At 43.6% G+C, this 14,215-nt stretch overlaps 1 long non-coding RNA gene across 1 annotated transcript in view; it reads right to left on the reverse strand.

Annotated features, from left to right (window-relative positions):
- Positions 1-401: 401 nt before the first annotated feature.
- LOC138261240 (uncharacterized) overlaps positions 402-14,215 on the reverse strand; it is a 177,800-nt gene continuing 163,986 nt past the window's right edge. The window contains exon 3 of the long non-coding RNA XR_011199059.1: positions 402-1,255. This is a non-coding gene — a long non-coding RNA (uncharacterized lncRNA). The remainder of the gene's footprint in view (positions 1,256-14,215) is intronic.

The raw sequence follows: 14,215 nt of genomic DNA on the forward strand, positions 1-14,215 counted from the left end.
GCAGAGCAGGGCAAAGAGAACATGGTTCATATCTTGGAGACCGTTCGACAGAGATTACAAACAGCTGGAACACCATACCATTAGCCAAAGGGCACTAAGTGGGGGCAACCCCTGCCGCAACATCATCCAAAATTGTCTCACCCTGTGCTGCATATTCCAGGTGAGGTACAGTTACACTATTTTTTTTTACCATAATAGAGTCTAATATAAACTGAAAGCTCCTTATTTTTAAGCAGGCTTCCTCGTCTAAACGAAAGCTTAAAGACCAAGGCCCATAGTTATACTTTTTAGCGCTGTATTTGCGCTGCTTTTTGACGCAAAAGCGGCGCAAACTTACAAAAGACAATTGTATTTTGTAAGTTTGCGCCGCTTTTGCGTCAAAAAGCGGTGCAAATGCAGCACTAAAAAGTATAAATACGGGGCCAAGGGGCTTGCGTTAAGATGGCTTTCAATTGTGGCAGAGAAAGAGCAAGTACAAGATTGAAATCCAATTGTAACACATCAATGACATAAGAGCAGTTTCTACCAACTATGTACTATTCCATGTTACCAACCAAAATGTATTTCTTTATAAGAAACCGTAAGGTAATATGTCGTCCATGGGGTCGGATTGGGATCAAAATTCTGCCCGGGCACTCACAAATAAAAGTGTCCCACTTTCCCGAATCATTATTTATTTCCTTTTTTTTCTTTAGTGTGAACTCGGCCTGATGGCACTGGAGCAATTTACGCGCGCACCAGTTATACTGCACAAAATCAAATTAAGGGATTAATAAGCTCCCTCATTGGCCCTCATCACTCCAATGCTCTGCAAAGCGAGTGCAAATTGAGATTTTCCTAGCCTTGGTCTCTGAAAGGCTAGATTTTATTAAAGACAAAGAGGTGAGCATTATGCGTTCTTTTCTTACTTTATTGATCACAGCAGCCAAGAAACTACAAATCCCAGAAACCCTGGGAAAGAAACTACAACATATCGTCATAAAGAGGGTAACCAATCACACATCGAGTATGAGTACAATTATCTTGACTGAGAGCAACAAGCCCTCTTTTCTTGTGAGAGTCTGTCAGAATAATCTGAGAGCGAAATCAAATCCAAGTAGAAAGTCAACAGGGCAAACGGAAAGTCGATAAAGGAATCCATCAAGAAAGAAGCAGGATGAACAGGTAACCAGGAAGCACGATGTGGCGATATGGAACACAGCAAATCCGAATGCAAATCAGCCGGATGTAGCAGAGCTGGTTGAAGGCAACAAAACTGCGAAAGAAACATCAGGGAGGGTTAAAGAAAATGCGGCAGGATAATACTCGCCTCCGTGTCTTTAATAAAATCTAGCCTTTCAGATGCCAAGGCTAGGAAAATCTCAATTTTATTACGGAGGCTCCTATTATGCTAGTTCAAAGCAAGAAAATAACATTGTCCAATGGGTAATAAAAAGGTTTACAATAAAAAGTTCTAAAAGTGTTAACATTTGACCAATTTGCAGATCTGAGAATATCGTGTAACCCAGCCCCTGACCAAAAGGCGTGAGAGGCTGCAGCCCCTCTCACCGAATGGGAACCAAAGGAAAGGGTAGATATCCCGCTAGGGACATGAGCCATGTAATCCACCGGGCCAAAGTGGGAGCAGACACAGGCTTATGTGGTCTCTGAAAGGAAATGAGTAACTGGGAAGAGGAATGCTAAAGGTATTGGCTCAGAGACTCAATCCGGATAAACGTGGTTTATTTAGTTGACTCAATGGATCAAGTAGTTCACTCAGTACCACCAACCCAAGCAGGCCGCAGGTTCCCCCAGCTCTCACCAACCGACAAAGAATCCCCATCACAGTCAATCTCACCACACTTTAAGAGAACCTTGTGGTTGACAGTGTTCCCCAAGAACTAGCTAGGACTCTGTTAGCATTTGCAAAGTGGTAAACACAACACATCCCCCTTCCCACATAAAATATGATAAAACTTAAAATAAAATAAAAGATAACATTACATGAACAGTGACAATAATGCAATAATACAATATCGCAGAGATGCAAACATCTTAAGCCACATAATCTTCTAACCATTGAGGCTTGCGATGAGCTCTAGAGTTCCTTTCCAACTTAGTCGGAACCTCAGACACGTTGGACCGATGTGCAAATGAATTAAATTCATTAGGAATTGAAACTTGTTGAATCCACCATGCGAACAAGGTCAAGATGAGTCCAGACGATGAGACCTAGATGGGTTTCTTCATCTTACAATCATGGACATGCTCCACACTTCATTATTGTCCAATATCACAACATTCCGCTTTACATCTTTGATGCAGAAAGGACCTATGAATCCAGATCTGCCTTTCCTTCCAAACCCATGTTTCTTCACCAACACCATCTCACCCACAGCCCATTTAGACTCCGAGGCATTATGTTTGGAATAATACCTCAGTTTTTATTTCTGTTGATAAGATTTCCTAAGTCCACACCCCTTGTTCAACTTCTCACTTAATTGTTCTGACCGCGACAGCATTCCACTCATCCATGCTGGATTCATTTTAGTATAACCCATTCTACCCCTCAAATACACAAAAGGAGAAATAGAAGTGATAGCATTGGGAGTATTGCAATGCGCCCACCACATCTCTCTCAGTAAGTCAGACAATGGTGTCTTAGTTCAAACAGCCTCTTGAACACAATATTTCACCATCCTGTTTATCCTCTCTGCAGGACCATTAGCCTGGGGTAAATACAAAGCCGTCCTCAGATGCACCACAGCAAATGAGTTCAGGAAATCCTGCATTTCTTGAGAAATCAATTGCACTCCATTATCAGTCACTAATTGACTAGGTATACCTTCGCGAGAGAACTCCTCTTTTAGAAACTCAATCACAGCCTTAGTGTCCAACCTACCTACACACTTCGTTACTACCCACTTTGAGGTATAATCCACCATAAGTATCACATAATGTTCACTGGCAGGTAGTAAATGGAATGGGCCCATAAATTCAAGCCCCAGCTTCGTCCAAGTTTTTCTGGTACATCCACAGGAGAAAGAGGAGCCCTAACCACAGACTTGCACTTATCGCTGAGAGCACAAGATATACACAACTTCACAACAGCTTCAACATCCAGATCTAAACCTGGCCACCAATACACTTTCCTCAACCTAGATTTAGTCAAATTCCTACCCATGTGACCTTCATGTGCTAAATTGATAATTTTATCACTCATACCCGAAGGTGGAATGGTCTTACTACCTCTAAATAACTCCTCTTTATCACAACACAGTTCATCTCTCACATTCCAGTACCCCTTGAATGCATCAGGAATCTCCTTAAAATCTGGCCACCCCTTCACAATAAATTCCGCAAGTGTCTTCCTATGAAGGTCTTCCTCCTTTGCACACTTCCATTCATCTTCAGATATGGCTACTTCCCTCACCCAACTGATCACTCCAACAGTATCCACCCCTTCATCTTCACTATCAATAGGAGCACGTGGCAAGAAATCTGCTACACTGTTTTTTGTACCAGGTATGTATTGTACTTGGAAATTATACTCCATCAGACCCTCAACCCACCTTTTTATTCTAGATGTCAAATCTTCATTCTTCCTAGATGAAAATATTTGGATAAGAGGTCTGTGATCTGTCCTTATAACAAAGGGCAAGCCCCAAAGATAAAATTTGAAATGCCTGACTGCCCAAAAACACGCAAGTGCGTCCCTCTCAATGACTGAGTAATTCTGCTCCGCACCTTTAAGAGTACAGGAAGAAAAGGCAATTACCTTCTCCTCTCCCTTCACCTTCTGAGTTAAAACAGCCCCCAAAACCTTCAATACACGCATCTGTGTTCAATATAGTCTTAGCAAACACATCAAAATGTCCTAAAGTGGGCATTTTACCAATACTGTCCTTCACAAAATCAAAAGCAATTTTACATTCATCAGTCCACTTGAACTCTTACCCCTTATTCAAAATAGATCTCAAAGGCTGAACCATACTTGAAAAATTGGCAACTCCATCTTTATCCTTCGGTTCTGGTGCTTGAATAATGGAGTCAACCAATTCCATCTTAGGTTTAATGCTTTTACCCGAAATGGTGTGACCTAAATAAATTACAGTAGTAACCCTCAATTTGCACTTTTCCATCTTCACAGTCAACCCTGATGAAGCCAGCTTTCTAAGTACTTCCCTCAGAATCCTGTCATGGCCACTTAATGTCTTTCCATGCACCAAAATATCGTCCTGGAAGAATAAAATGCTAGAAACACCTTTCCACACCTTTTTCATTATTCGTTGGAAACAAGCGGCAGCCGACGCGAGCCCAAACAGCATTCTTAAGAACTGATATGCTCCCAATGGTGTCACAAAAGACATTAAGGGGGTTATTACAACTTTGGAGGAGGTGTTAATCCGTCCCAAAAGTGACGGATATACCACCAGCCGTATTACGAGTTCCATAGGATATAATGGACTCGTAATACGGCTGGTGGTATATCCGTCACTTTACCGTAACTTTTGGGATGGATTAACACCTCCTCCAAAGTTGTAATAACCCCCTAAGTGCCTGGAATCAGGATGAAGAACAACCTGGTGGTAGGCTAACGATATATCAAGAACACTAAAAAATGTGGAACCTCCCAGTCCAGATAGTTCCTCTGAGATGTTTGGTAAAGGTTGGCGATCTACCCATATGTGTTTATTGAGATCTCTGAGGTCCACACACACACATACAAATTTGTTTCCCACCCTCCTTAGGTGCCAAAACTATTGGAGCCAGCCACTCAGAAGATTCAATTTCTTCAATTACCCTCAAGCCTAGTAATTTTCTAAGCTCCCTTCTGAGAGGTTCCAACATCAATCTAGGGACCTTCCTTACTTTGTGTACTGTAGGAACTGCATTGCTTTTGAGATTAATCTTGTGTTCAAAGCCTTTTAGACATCCAAGTTCATCATTGAACACTGTTGGAAGTTCCTTGAGAATATCAAGGTTCACACTCTGATAACACACAACCATGACTTGACACGTAGAGTTGGGATCCAGCTTGGTGCCCATGTCACGTTGGTGCCACCAACCCAACAGGTTATCCCCTCGCTTTGCCACATAAACCTTCCCTACAGTCATCCTGTCTTGAAATTGAATTGTTATCACCTTGTAACCTATTACTTCAATTCAAGTGCAACCATAACTCACTGGATGAATGTTGGGCTTTTCCAAGGGACCACATTCACCACCGAAGATCATATGCCAATTCTTGTCACCTATCATAGTGTATGGAGATCCTGAATCTGTCAACACCTTAACTATTTTGTTGTCAATCTTAACAGTACATTCAGGCATAACAATCGGACCTTCATCCACAGCTCCAAAATTACCTACAACACACCTATCATCTGACTTCACACAGAACACCAATTTACTCATACTATCGGCAATGGAATCTACACTCAATTGTTTGTCACCCTTGCAAACTCTTGCATAATGACCTCTTGTCCCACACTTTCTACAGGTGGAATTCTTAGCATAGCAGGTTGAACTATTAGCAGTATGTCTCACGTTACCACAACGGTAACATCGCATTTCCTTATATTCTTTCCCTCTTTCCCTTACAGAAACAGTAGGTTTACTGTCAAAGCCCACTTTCAATACTTCATCACGATCATGAGTTACTTTTATGATGTCAGTCTCAGTGTGTGTTTCAGGAAGATTCATCTCCTTGATCCAGTTATTAGTACTTTCCATTCCCTCCACTATCACAATTGCCTCCTTTAAGTCAGGATTTTTTGTTAATAATTTTTCTTGAACAAGTGTGCTATTGGTGCAGCGTACAAGTTGATCTCTGATAACAGAGTCCGTAAGATCACCAAAATCACATGTGCGTGCTAAAGTACGTAAGGATGCAACAAAATTCCCCACACTTTCAGTTTTTCCTTGGACTCTTGCAAAAAATGTATGTCTTTCCAGAACAACATTTAACTTGGATTCAAAATGCTCCGCCAGCATTTTAACTGACCTTTCATAAACATCTCTAGGTTCACCATCTCCTCCTCCAATTGTTAATGTCTCCAAGCTATCATAAATGTTCATGCCTTCCACTCCTAAGTTGTGCAAAAGCACACGTTGCCTCCTTACAGGAGAACATTTCTCCTCCAATGGCTATTAAATATGAGTCACATAAATTTTTCCATCGCTTCCACAGTAAAATTGGTTCACCTTTGTCTGATAAAAATGCAGGAGGTTGTGACATTGTGGTATTTGTCATTATGGAGAAAATGTTAAGGGGAAGCAAGTATGTAAAACACACTTTGGAAAGAAAAGAAGGAAATTGTACTTTCAAAATGGTCGCAGGAAAGTACAAGTTGGATGTTTCCAATAAGGTACCATAAATAGCGCTCTAATATGGCGGTCAACAGTTCCAAAATCTTAACAAATGCTGGGTCACACGCGCGTTTTAGCTGGTTGTTCCAAATGCTGAATTCACAATTGCACTTTGTACTCCCACTAGGGCCGCCAACAGTTCTGTGTTCATACGCGCTATGTTCACACGCGCGTTTTAAAATTAATGAGACAGGTCAGTTGCTTTGCGCGCTACTTCCTACCCCCAAGATGGCTGCCAACAGTGCTGTGTCCTCACGTGCTATGTTCACTCGTGCGTTTAAACTACTGAGACAGGTCAGTTGCTTTGCGCGCATGCGCGATTCTGAGTTTGTAAAAAATTAGAGATTTCACTTGGTGATCAGGTGTAGGGTCACACGTAAAGTAATACGCTTAAGGGCGGAACCTTGTACACCCCACCTCAAATCCTTAAAAGAAGCCCCGAGAGAAGCACTCGCCAGCCACAGTTCTAGCACTTCAAGGCTGGGGACACAACGGTGTAATCCTCACCTCAGAAGTTGGGAAACCTTGGGCTGCTGAAAGCGACGTCTGGCAGCCGCATGCATCAGGAATTGGTACGAACATCTATCTGTGGGTTCAGGAGAGATTGGTGGTGGCGCCTGTCTCTACCAGGCAGCAGTGTTAAAGGTATTGGCTCAGAGACTCAATCCGGATAAACGTGGTTTATTTAGTTGACTCAGTGGATTAAGTAGTTCACTCAGTACCACCAACCCAAGCAGGCCACAGGTTCCCCCAGCTCTCACCAACCGACAAAGAATCCCCATCACAGTCAATCTCACCACATTCTAAGAGGACCTTGTGGTTGATAGTGTTCTCCAAGAACGAGCTAGGACTCTGTTAGCATTTGCAAAGTGGTAAACACAACAAGTTAACATTTCTAAGATATGCAGTTCGAGAAACGTAAGTCTTTAAACAATTACCAACGCACAACTTGGGTTGTGAGGAGAAAAAGGGGTAAAACACAGATGACAAATTAGTTTTGGTGCGTCCACTGACCTGGAAATAAACGCCCATAAAGGAATAATGGAAAGAGGAAACATCTAAAGCTTTTACGTCAGAAACACGTTTAATGGATACCAAACACAAAAGCATTGTCAACTTAGCAGACAAATGTTTGGGTGATAAATCAGCACTATCTGGCCATGCAATAAAAAGGCTAAGTACAGTATTAACATCCCACATAACACTGTATTTAGGAACTGGAGGGTTAACAAAACATACTCCCTTCAACAGTCGGCAGACTAAAGGATGTTCGCCAATAGGTCTTCCGTCCACTCTGATATGTTCTGAGGAGATATCAGATCTGTATGTATTAACTATCCGATTAGCTTTACCTTGGGACGCTAAAGAGGCAAGGACATTGACAACCAGGGTTACATCCGCTGAAACGGGATCTGAATCCCTGTCCAAACACCAGCTACACCAGGCCAACCAGGCCGACTTATAGACCTTTGTTGTGCCTGGAGCCCAGGACTGTTGGATAAAATGGATAGCTTCCTTCGAAATTCCTGGGGCTCTCCAGGAAGCCCCGAAACCTTCCAGGCTACGAGATGAAGAACGTTGTCCATGATGAGGGGATGGGAAAGACTCTGAGGGTTCAGGAGTAAATTGGGAAAAGGAGGAATCAAGACTGGAAAATCCGAGGTCAGCTCCAGTAGGATTGGATACCAAGGTTGGGACTGCCAAAAGGGAGTGATCAAGATGAGGGATGACAGTGGTCTGCGAACCTGTGCTAGAACACGAGCAATAAGGAGAAAGGGAGGGAAGGCGTAGAGAAGGGAGGGGGCTATGACTGAAGGAAGGCATCCATGGCCATAGCCAAAGGATCTGGTCTCCAGCTGAAAAAGGAAGGAAGTTGAGTGTTAAGACGTGAAGCGAAGAGGTTTATCGACATTATGCCGAAGGTGGAAGAAAGATGATTGAAAACGGAAGGATGCAGCAGTCAGTCACTTGAGTCGTAAATATGTCTGTAAAACCAATCGGCCACAACATTGAGCTGGCCTGGTAGATATTCTGCCCTGACCTAAATGTTTTTCTGCAGGCAGAATTCCCACAGGCTTTTGGCTAGTAAAGCCAGTGGTCTGGATTTGGTACCGCCCAAATGATTTATGTACCTGACAGCTGACAGGTTGTCCATCTGGTGTAACACTGTGCACTTTACCCTGCCTTTTGTAAAGGACTGGATTGCAAAGGAACCTGCAATCATCTCTAAACAACTGATGTACATTGCTGACTCCTGAGTGGACTATGAACCCCTAGTCGAGAGTTGACCACATCTGGCGCCCCAACCTGTCAGACTTGCATCTGACTCTAAGACAAGATCTGGGGCGGCAGAGAAAATCGTTCTCCCGTTCCAGGCATCTAAGGGACTGAGCCACCAAAGGAGTTCCTCTCTGGATTCGGAATAAAGAACAACAGGGTCTGAGTAAGCAAGACCTTGTCGGAGATGGCGGATCTTTAGTCTTTGAAGGGCCCTGTAATGCAGAGGCTCCGGAAAGATGGCGTGAATGGAGGAAGAGAGAAGGCCCACTAACCGAGCCAAAGACCTGAGAGAGATACGGGAAATGGACAAGGCATGACAAATCTCTTTCTTTATCAAGTCCACTTTGATTTGAGGGAATTGAAGAATCGAATCAACTGTATTTACTAAAAAACCGAGAAACTCCAATTGTTGGGAAGGTATAAGGACCGACTTGTGAGGGTTGATGAGGAAACCCAGACTTATCAAAAGATTCCGACAAAGATCCAGATGAACCAAGAGACGGGACCAATCCTGGGCCATAATGAGGAAGTGGTCTAGATAGACTATCAGCCTGACACCCTGAGATCTGAGGAAGGCGATGACCGGTTTGAGAATTTTGGTAGAGCACCAAGGGGCTGAAGAGAGCCCGAAAGGCAGCGTCTTGAATTGGAAGAAAGAATCTTCCCACTGGAACTGAAGGAAATTCCTGAAAGCCGGATGCTCAGGGACCAAGATGTAGGCGCCCTGAAGGTCTCGACGGACCAACCAATCGCCCTGAAGGAGAAGGTCTCTGACATGGAGGATAGTCTCCATTTTGAAATGATGATAAACTACGAAATTGTTGAACAGTTTTAAATTTATGACTGGACAATGTTTGTTGTTTTTCTTGTGGACAAGAAGTATAGTGCTCAGGAAACCTGAAGGATCGAAGGAGACCCTTTCTATGGCTTGTTTTGTCAGTAAAGCCTGTACCTCCTGTTGAACCAACAGAAACTGGTCATCTGAAAAATGAAGGGGTTAAGGAAGATGGGTCTGGAAGGGACGTTGATAGAATTCTATGCAATAGCCCTGGACAGTTTGTAAAACCCAAGGATCTGACGTTAGAGACAACCAAGATGCTAGTCTGCTTCCCACGGGAGGAAGGCCAGAACTGAAAGTTCTTACCTGCGAGTTATTGTTCTTGGGTTTGAAAACCTTGCTGCGGCCTCCACGGAAATATCGGGAATAAAACTGGGGTTTGTATCCGTGATAGAAGTCTTGCTGGGAGTCTTGGTTGAAGGATCCTTGGTTGAGGTATTGTCCTCGGGATGTATAACGGCCGGCAAAGCGACTCCTTCCTCTGCCGGCCCTACCAAAAACCCGCTGGGAGAAACTTTTCTTCATAGAAGACTGGGCTTTGTCAATAGAGGCGAAGGTTGAGATGTATCTGCTCATTTCCTTGATGAAGGAATCTCCAAAGTGACCTTCCGCCTTAGGTCCTTCTTCTTTGGTAGCTAAGGAACTTAGTTTAGGGTCAATCTTAAGTAAAAGGCTCTTGTGTCATTCCTGCGATATGATAGCATTGACGTTGCCAAGCATGCAAATCGCCCTTTGCGCCCAATTGGACATGGTCTCAGGATCCACCTGACTGCCCTCCGATTTAGCCTCTTCGGCGAGATCCAAAATCCTTGTTAAAGGACCAACCAAATCAAGAAGTCTATCCTGGCAGTTAGACCAGACTCTATCGACCCCTTTTTTGGGATCCTTGCCGAACTTGGTGAAGAATAATAACATGTTCGGGTCAATAGTGGGGGGTATCAGCCACCTTGGATTTAAAGGAAGGTCTGGGACATTCAAACTTTATCTTATTCCTGCATGATTTGTCTAAAGCGTGCCTTAAATAAAAGTAAACATAATCTGAGATGTGCTCAGAAAGGGAACCACTCTGAGGAGTTAGGATGGTGGATCGACATAGGGTGGAACATGGGTTCCCCAAACTGGTCCACCAAATTATCTGACAGTGTGAGGGATGAAATTGCAGAGGGAGACATTTTTCACCTTTTCTCCAGAGGCCCGTGATCAGAAATATCATCATTGACAATATTGTCAAAGGTATCATCCCCATCACTGTCCGTATCCCTGTGGTTTGTAATATTAAGGGGGGAAGAAGGGAGCCCCGAAGGATTTGCCTCTCGGGGGGAGTCCCAATCTTGAGAGAAACGCCTTTAGGAGGCACCCAGGAGGGTGCCGCACGTTTCGTTCCCTTTTTAGAAGGAACATCACCAGAGTGCTGTATCATCTTGGATATTGAGGCTTCTAAGTTTTTAGAAATATCCAGCATGGAAACAGATATGGCATGCTGTACAGAATCTTTAATAAAATACATCAAATTGTCCTTTAAAAACTGGGCCTGTTCATCACCAGACATTATAAGTTAATATGGAAAGTAAACAGTAATAAAAAATAAATAATAAATATAAAATACAAATATTTAACAAATATTACAACAGAAAACCCAGAAAAACGATGGAAAAACCACCATAGGCTATTAAAACTATGGGAACCTAAAAACCAGACATGCAGGGATTAAAAAAGCTGAGGCCGGAGGGCGTTTGTCAGTGTGGAGCCAGGGTGGAAGCCGCTGGAGAACCGGGAATGCCCCTGAGGCAAGAGTGGACGCCCGGAAGGCAGCCGAGTGAAGAATGCGGCGAGCGAGAGCCAAATTGCCCGAGGCCTCGCAAGGAGAAGACCTCTGTAAAACAGCCGTTAGAGCATTACGGCAGAGGGAGAAATGCCTACGGGAAAATAGCGCGCAATAGAACACAACTAGAGCGCGAGGCATACACGTTAAAAGCAAGGTAAACAAAGAGTCAAATACTAAATATATACCAAATATACACGGCACATGAAAAATACATATAAATAAAGCGAGCAGGGTACTTATCTTGACTGCGAGCGGCAAGAAAAGAGGGCTTGTTGCTCTCAGTCAAGATAATTGTACTCATACTCAATGTGTGATTGGTTACCCTCTTTATGACGATATGTTGTAGTTTCCTTCCCAGGGTTTCTGGGATTTGTGGTTTCTTGGCTGCTGTGTTCAATAAAGTAAGAAAAGAACGCATAATATGAGCCTCCAGTCTTGTAATAAAATGGATACCCATCAGCCGCTTCTTGAGGTCTCTGTCACACCTGGAGGGAGTCAGGGGGCAAGCACACCTCATACTACGACTAAAGGCGCAGTCCATTGTCACCCTGCTCTGGCAGTTATCTGGCCTGACGTGTTCTGGCTCACTATATGTATACAAAGGCTGTAAGAACAGCCTTTCAGGTTGCACACTTGCAGTGAGATGGGGCTGCCCTAGCTAATTGGACTACTTAGTCCACCAAAAAAACGGCCCACCATCTGGCCTCGACCAAAGGTCCTTCTGCTGAAGACCGATTGCCTGCCTTGCCAATCCGAGACTGGTCATCCACGTAGAGAAGGCAAACTATTGATTTCCCACCCATTGTCAGGGCAATACCTTCACTCTGTGTTAGATGGCTTGGTAAGTCTGAAATATGTAAAGAAAAGAGTAATGGGGCTAATAGGCACCCTTGTTTCCACCAATTAGGAGTGAATATTTCTTGGGAAAGGTCTCTATTGCCACCTAAAAGTACTCTACACCAGTTGGAGGAGTAGAGGGAGATAACTAAATCTAATAACGTACCAGGCATGTCCAGTTTCGAAAGCTCTCTCCACAGCAAACACCTATCTACTGTATCAAACGTTGTGGAGAAGTCTATGTAGGCCGCATACGTCACTCCTCCTTTCACGAAGACATATTTCTTATTAATCACCCGTAAGGCCACTATGTCATCAATAGTTCTGTGCATTCTCCTAAACCCAGTTTACTCCATAGGAATCATTTTGTTTTCCTCCCCCCCATTCGCTGATCTGGGATAGTGCCTCTTATATCGTGGAAGCAAATTTGTTCATTTTAATGTGTAAGAATGGATGCTGATTGTAGTGTGGCAAAGATCACACGTGTGACATTTTGTTTTAGAATTTGTTTTCTGTAGTGTCTCCTACCATGCTCAAAATATGTTGCAAGAGTGTTCTTTCATTGTATGTTGTAAGAGTACATGGCATTGTCAGATACTTTTCTGGGGGGCATGGAGCAGGCGAGGGCTAATGGGACTCAACCATGGGGGATAAGGTCGTTTGACGCTGATTGCGCGGGACCGCCAACAGAAACAATGAGCCAGATGTACAAAGCATTTTTATAATCACAAACACTCCAATTCGGAGTTTGCGAAAGCAAAAATGCTTTTATCTAACATCAGTTTCATTTTATGAGTTAGTAAATGTACATGATTCCTAAATGGGATTGCAACGTCAAGCCGATTTGGTATTTGAAAGGGCATGTTGTATGCGTTTCTTCCAAATGTCAATTACGTATGACATTTATCAATTTTCTATGACTGAACTCCAGTCCCAATATTTTGAAAAATGACAGACTCCTGAGCAGTGGTGGTAACCAATTCACAAAAGGGAATGGGTCCCCTTAGGACCCTCTCCCCTTTCTGAATATAAAAAAAAAAATTGTTGCGGAGCACAGAGTGGTTCCAAACGTAAACTTTTCTTTTAAAACATAGCCTGTTTCCTTTAAGAACAACGGGGTAAAATAATTTTTTTCAAACTTTATTTACAGGTGATCACACACATGGTAGTCTGCTGACTCTAGAATACCGCCATCCCAATGAGGGCCACCAATCAGCGTGAGTTGCAAATTGCGACCCACTTACTTATTATTCGTAAAGTGGGTCAGATTGAGACCCACTCTGAACAGAAATTTGAAACCTGATCTATAAATACATAGGTAAATTAATACAATTCTTTACTGGTCGCAAATTGCAACCAGATTTTAGTGACCAGTATTTTATTCAGCAAGCCTAATAATCCTAATCCCCTGTCAACCCTCGTCTTTACAGGGAAGAAAGTACTCTAGTCAAACAGCATCATTAAATACTACACAATTCAGTGTTCCTGAGTATGATACCCTGAAGGCGCAACACCCGTCCTCCTCCCTGTACTACTCCCTCCTGGGTAGCCCCGCCTAGGTCTTGGTTTCCGCCCCTTTCTGGCATTGGGATTAGCATGACTCAGGCTAGGTGCTGTGAATTTGTGCCTGAAGTCTAAGGTGCTCAGTTTGCATTTGGTCTTCTCCCTTCTAGGGATTAGTGGCAGTGTACGAGTCCTTGTTCGCCGCCTTGGGAGGTCCTCCTGTATACACAGCAGGGGCTGTAGTGAGATGGCAATTCTGTTGGAGTGTCAGAGCTTGGCGGGGGCCAAGGTTAGCAGGTGTCTGCCTCGCCTTGACCGGAGAAGTTGCAGCACCAAGGTGTGCCTGCACAGGCCTGCCATTTTGTGATGTAACCCCCAAGGAACAAAGCCACTTTAGGCCAAGGATTGGGTGGCAACAGTGTTGGAGGCTGTGGTCCCAACTGAACATAATGTAGTTGCTGTCCGGGTTTGGTTTACAGCAATCAGGCAGTTGCAGCCCGTGTCTGAGCTGACATCAGTGAGGCAGTTTTAGCCATTGTGTGGGCCAGCAGCAGTCACACGGTTGCAATCCTTGTTCAGCC

Source organism: Pleurodeles waltl, chromosome 10 (genome assembly GCF_031143425.1).
Source record: "Pleurodeles waltl isolate 20211129_DDA chromosome 10, aPleWal1.hap1.20221129, whole genome shotgun sequence".
Lineage (NCBI taxonomy): Eukaryota > Metazoa > Chordata > Amphibia > Caudata > Salamandridae > Pleurodeles > Pleurodeles waltl.